Here is a 6,345-nt window from a genome sequence, read left to right on the forward strand (position 1 = left end):
GCAATTATTAATTTTTGCAATTACATTTACATTGTAATCATTTAGCAGACACTCTTATCCAGAGCGACTTTCAATTATTGCAAAATGTGAATCACAATTTTAAAAGTATTTAGTATTTTGAAAAGTTTAGTTCTGCCCAGTGTGAATCAAATGACAAATGACAAAATACTCAGAAGTAATTAAAATACGTATTTCAAATAGATGTAAGAGAAATACTGAACATCTCTGGCTACTACCCAACACTCTGTCACACTTCCTTTTCAAAGAAAACACAACCCCTCTACATACAGAGTACACAGTCAAGTAGGAAGCCCCTCCCTGTCCTCTCGTGTAGAGTTCCATGAAACAGAAAGTAATCTTTGACACTGCCATTGCTTAACCTACGGGAAAGAGCACCGAAATGGCAGAGAATCAGGAACTGTTCTGTTGCTCCATCTGTCTGGATCTACTGAAGGATCCGGTGACTACTGCCTGTGGACACAGCTACTGTATGGGCTGTATTAAAGAAAGCTGGGATCAGGAGGATCTGAAAGGTGTCTACAGCTGTCCACAGTGCAGAGAGACCTTCACTCCAAGGCCTAATCTGAGGAAAAATAACATGTTGGCTGAGTTGGTGGAGAAACTGAAGAAGACAGGACTCCAGGCTGCTCCCCCTCCTGCTCTGTGCTATGCTGGACCTGGAGATGTGGCGTGTGATTTCTGCACTGGGACCAGAAAGCAGAAAGCCCTCATGTCCTGTCTGGTGTGTCTGGCCTCTTACTGTGAGACTCACCTCCAACCTCACTATGAATTTCCTGCTTTCAAGAAGCACAAGATGGTCAAAGCCACCGCACAACTACAGGAGAAGATCTGCTCTCATCATGACAAACTGCTGGAGGTTTTCTGTCGTACCGATCAGCAGTGTATCTGTTATCTGTGTACAATGGATGAACATAAAGGCCATGATACAGTGTCAGCTGCAGTAGAGAGGACTGAGAAACAGGTAAGACCAGAACTACTTGTTGGTGACTGTCTGATAAACAAATAATTAAAGATACAGTAGGAACTAAGGCTATTTGAATATGAGATCATTCAAATGATATCGATCCACGGCAGAACAAATATGAACACAAACCTTGAGTATATAGATATGTTAACCCAGATTCTCCAAATGTATCACCATTTTCTAAAGTCAAACACTATTATCATTCCGAATGCCCTTTTAGGAGTTCAAAGTTCAGTCTCAACCCCTTGATACATGTACGTCTACCATAAAAACTAGAATCATTCACATAGCAACATTTAAATATCTTATGGTAAAGGGACTTCCTCAAGATGTTAGACCTTCAACTCTATGGGCCCTATGTCCCGTTACTATACTATTGATCTACTGGACAAATAAAGCTTGATAGCTCATTGAAGAGTGATTCTCCACAGAGGCAGCTGGGGATGAGTCAGCAGAAGGTCCAGCAGAGATTCCAGGAGAGAGAGAAGGACCTGAAGGAGCTCCAACAGGCTGTGGAGTCTCTCAAGGTGAGTATTGTTGACCAGAGGAGACACACCATTTCACTTCTCTCCTCCAGTCAGAGAGAGGGAGAGAGGTAGAGGGGCCCCTATCCAATCCCACTGACCCCACTATTGGGAACAAGCTGTCTGAACCCCTTTCAGAGTATAGACTGCTTAATGTAACCGGCGAGGTGTGGAGAGCTGAAGGGGGAGTTTGAGTCTCTCTGTCAGTGATGGGATGTAGGGAAAGCCCAGAGCTAGATTTCCGTGTTGAGAGAGATGGATGCTCCCAGCTCTTTCTTTTTGGGGTTGGAAAAACAGAGTGGGGAAACCAAGAAGATCCCTTGTTTTATATTTGTCTGATGGGCGGGTAACTTCTGTTGTGGGGAGATTAGGGAGCCTGATGGGTGGGTAAATTCTGTTGTGGGGAGATGAGGGAGCATGATGGGTGGGTAACTTCTGTTGTGGGGAGATGAGGGAGCCTGATGGGTGGGTAACTTCTGTTGTGGGGAGATGAGGGAGCCTGATGGGTGGGTAACTTCTGTTGTGGGGAGATGAGGGAGCCTAATGGGTGGGTAACTTATGTTGTGGGGAGATGAGGGAGCCTGATGGGTGGGTAACTTCTGTTGTGGGAGAGGAGGGAGCCTGATGGGTGGGTAACTTCTGTTGTGGGGGAGATGAGGCAGCAGGCTGTGGAGTTGTACTCTGATTTATAGAGGGCAGAACTCTGTGATCCTGGGTGTTCTCAGGTTCTGCTCACAGACCTTTCCAAACTCTCTCTGTCACAGAGAAATCAAATTGACATTTCCCTGGCCTTTCACAAACTCTCAGCTGCTGTCTCTCTGTACCTGCCTGTCCAGGAGTGGGGACAAGGCCTGGTGGACCTGGAGAGCAGGGTGGCAGCGTTCTGACTCAAAGCAGCGCAGAGGATTCTGTACCGTACGGAGGTGGGCTGGAGGGAACCAGCATGTGCTCTGTTGAGGAGGGCTGGTGGTTTGGGGCTGGATCAGCAGCTCTTCACCATGAGGCAGGAGAGACTCAATACAGCAGGGGTCTCTGATTTCTATGCTGCAGTACTGAGGGCTGGAGCAGCCTGAGGAGGTGCCACCACCGTTTCCACCACTGCAAGTGACAGCAGAGACTGGGGACTGGCAGGAGAGTCCGGAGGACTTACTGACTTTTAACACTCTGAGCTTAGTGGGAGTGAAGGGGCATCAGTGGCAGGGGGTTGTGGGGGCTGAGAGCATGGCAGGGTATAGGTGGAGGGGCTCTATAAGCTCCCAGTGCTGGAAAGGTCAGGGGTCGTCCAGTGGAGGGTATTACATGGAGCCCTGGACACCAATAGCTGGTTGGCTCGGGTTGGCTCGGGTTGACCTGGGAGTTGGGGAGGGGTGTCCGTTTTCTGCAATGACAGACTGTGCATCATGTTTTTTCTGTGTTGCCAGGGTAATGCCATTACTGTTGACGCCTTAGGGTTGAGTTTGAGTTGTACAAAATGATCAACAGTGTGGAGATGTTTCAGGAGGTATGGGGGCTCAGGGGGGCTGTCTGTACGGCTGGAGAGGAGGGGTTGGATGGACGGTTGGTATGTGGTGCTGGTTGGTGTATTGTACTGTGGTGTTGGGTACTGGATAATGTGATTGTGTGGAGGTTGTGGTGTCACGCAATGTGCTTTTAGGAGGGGGGGTGTTAGTGTAATGAGGATGGCTCATTAAAGTAAGACAAGTCAGTCTCTCTCTCTCTCTCTCTCTCTCTCTCTCTTAACAGCGCTCTGCACAGGCAGCAGTGGAGGACAGTGATAAGATCTTTACCGAGCTGATCCGCTCCATTGAGAGAAGGCGCTCTGAGGTGAAGGAGCTGATCAGAGCCCAAGAGAAGGCTCAAGTGAGTCAAGCTGAAGGACTCCTGGAGCAACTGGAGCAGGAGATAGCTGAGCTGAGGAAGAGAAGCACTGAGCTGGAGCAGCTCTCACACACAGAGGATCACATCCATTTCCTCCAGGTAACTCAACTGCCTTGATACATGTGATATGAAATTAAAACTCAATGTGAAACTCTCAATCATTTGGTTCTGTTCTCTCTCTCTCTCTCCCCCCAGAGTTATCAGTCTCTCTCCGGTACCAGTGTATCTTCAGACTTACCCAGCATCATTGTCCGTCCTCTTCAGTACTTTGGAGATGTGAGTAAGACTGTGTCTGAACTGAGAGAGAAACTAGAAGACGTCCTTAAAGGAGAATGGACCAAGATCTCCTCTACAGGTGTGTTGAAAATAATAAGAACATCAACTTTAGACCATTGAAAGTTCCCTACTAGTCATATACATGTGGAATATGGTATGATGATAACATTCCCTCTCTCTGTGAATGTGTTTGTGTGTATGTAGTGAATATAGTGGATGTTGTACTGCCCCCAGAGCCCAAGACCAGAGAACAGTTCTTACAATGTGAGTCTCTTTATTCTGAAGTAACTAACAGTCTCTTTTTACTGACACTCCTAACAATCCCTCTAGAAATATATAGCAATAGTAGATCTAATCAAAGACTGGGTATCTATCTGACTCCTCATATTTCTCTGATTTGATCTCTGCTGTGCTCTAATCAAAGACAGGGTAGATACAGTATCTGACTTAACTTATTGTTCTAACTCCCCTCATTGGTCTCTGCTCTGCTCTTCTCCCAGATTCCTGTCAGCTCACACTGGACCCGAACACAGCCGACACACACCTCTCTCTGTCTGAAGGGAACAGAAAGGTGACCTATACAGACCAAGTCCAACCATATCCTGCTCATCCAGACAGATTCACTAACTACTGTCAGGTTCTGTGTAGAGAGGGTCTGTCTGGACGCTGTTACTGGGAGGTGGAGTGGAGTGGGGGAATGTTGATACAGCAGTCTCATATAAAGACATCAGCAGAACAGGGACAGATGGTGGATTTGGATACAATAACAAGTCCTGGAGGTTAGAGTGCTCTAGAGGTGGTTATTGGTTCATACACAATAATGTTGTGACTAAAGGATCAGGCCCTCGGTCCTCCAGAGTAGGAGTGTACCTTGATCACAAGGCAGGTAATCTGTCCTTCTTCAGTGTCTCTGATACAATGACCCTCCTCCACAGAGTCCAGACCACATTCACTCAGCCCCTCTATCCTGGGTTTAATCTCTTTGGTACTGCTGAGCTGGTTAAACTGTAGTAGGGTCCACATAGATACTAGTCATGCTGGTGGTGATGGTCCCCAGATGTGATGATTCATTCTGCTCTGTTTTTATGTACAATGATTTGATTGATTTGATCTTCAGAAGATGTTATGAATTACAATTCAATGCATTCATATTTTTTTAAGTGCAACGTTTTAATCTTATATATTCACATTAATCATGATGTTTGCTGTTAATGTATGTTGGTTGTCATTCAGAACCATTGAAATGTTTTCTCAATTGGTTCTCTGTCTCAATGTAATTTTCCTCAGTATCATGGAACAGGTAGTGTTACTTACTTGCTAATTGAACTATATGGGCCGGTTTCCCGGACACAGATGAAGCCTAGTCCTAGACTAAAAAGCATGTTCAATGGAGATGTCCGGGAAACTGGCCCTAAATTTGGCATCTTTTATTCTCCCATACTGCTCAGTCAAGCAACATTAAACCTGTCCAGCAGGTGGTGCTGTTAACCCAACAATAAAAACATCACATATCTTGACTTGCCACTCAGTATATCAGTAATGTTCAGAATTGTACTTTAATATCATTGGAGATTAATGGTCTTTTTAATCCACTACCCAGAGTCAGGAACAGATGAAGTTAGGTCTGCTACTGTTCAGTTACTAAATATGATTCATGGTGATGGGAAATAAAAAATACATCTATTAGTAGTTTTCCTTTGCTATTTATTCCAAGGTGTGTCTTTAACTTGTAAATGGATTGTGTTGAAGCTGGCATGTGGTGTGGATGATAGAATAGAGTGAATAGAGGAGAACATCATATAGAAGACAGATAAGATAGAGAGACAATTCATACCCAGGGGAGTTACTGACTCTGGCCCAAATGACACCCTGTTCCCTACGCAGTGCACTAGGCTACTTCTGACCAGATCTAAAGTATTACATTTACATTTTAGTCATTTAGCAGACGCTCTTATCCAGAGCGACTTACAGTTAGTGAATACATCTTTTTTTTTTTTTTATACTGGCCCCCCGTGGGAATCGAACCCACAACCCTGGATTTGCAAACGCCATGCTCTATCAACTGAGTTACATCCCTGCCGGCCATTCCCTCCCCTACCCTGGACGACGCTGGGCCAATTGTGCGCCGCCCATGAGTCTCCCGGTCGCGGCCGGCTGCGACAGAGCCTGGATTCGAACCAGGATCTAGTGGCACAGTTAGCACTGCGATGCAGTGCCTTAGACCACTGCGCCACTCAGGAGTATGTGCACTACATAGGGAGTAGTGCACTACATAGGGAATAGGGTGGAGATTGGAGATTTGCTCACTGTCATTAGAATGAAGATTTCCATACAGGAGTTACTGTCTCTGTCCCAAATCTCTCCCTGTTCCCTGCGTAGTGCACTAGGCTTCTTCTGACCAGATCTAAAGTAGTCTTCTAGATTTTACATGTTTTCTCCCTGTCGTTAGAAAATGACAATATGGTAATGACTTTAGTGGTTTCCTCCCCCTTTGTTTTTATTGGTTGTGTGTTATGTGTGTTGTTGTGTTAGGTTTTCCCCCTGTGTTCCTAATGGAAAATCCATTAACAATGAATCACAAACAAATTATATTCCAGTTGTGTTTAGACAACTTCATGGCTGACATCCCCCAGTTCTGTTAAGACCCATTGAACTGGGTCACATTCTAAATGGTCACTTGTA

At 45.5% G+C, this 6,345-nt stretch overlaps 1 pseudogene across 1 annotated transcript; it reads left to right on the forward strand.

Annotated features, from left to right (window-relative positions):
* Nucleotides 1–395: 395 nt before the first annotated feature.
* Nucleotides 396–5,349, forward strand: LOC311118528 (E3 ubiquitin/ISG15 ligase TRIM25-like; annotated as a pseudogene). Its single transcript, XR_014615648.1, has 6 exons — nt 396–982; nt 1,417–1,512; nt 3,253–3,486; nt 3,583–3,742; nt 3,868–3,927; nt 4,164–5,349. The product of XR_014615648.1 is annotated as an E3 ubiquitin/ISG15 ligase TRIM25-like (transcript).
* The last annotated feature ends 996 nt before the right edge of the window (nt 5,350–6,345 follow it).

Source organism: Coregonus lavaretus (assembly GCF_964263955.1).
Source record: "Coregonus lavaretus genome assembly, contig: HAP1_SCAFFOLD_6663, whole genome shotgun sequence".
Taxonomy (NCBI): domain Eukaryota; kingdom Metazoa; phylum Chordata; class Actinopteri; order Salmoniformes; family Salmonidae; genus Coregonus; species Coregonus lavaretus.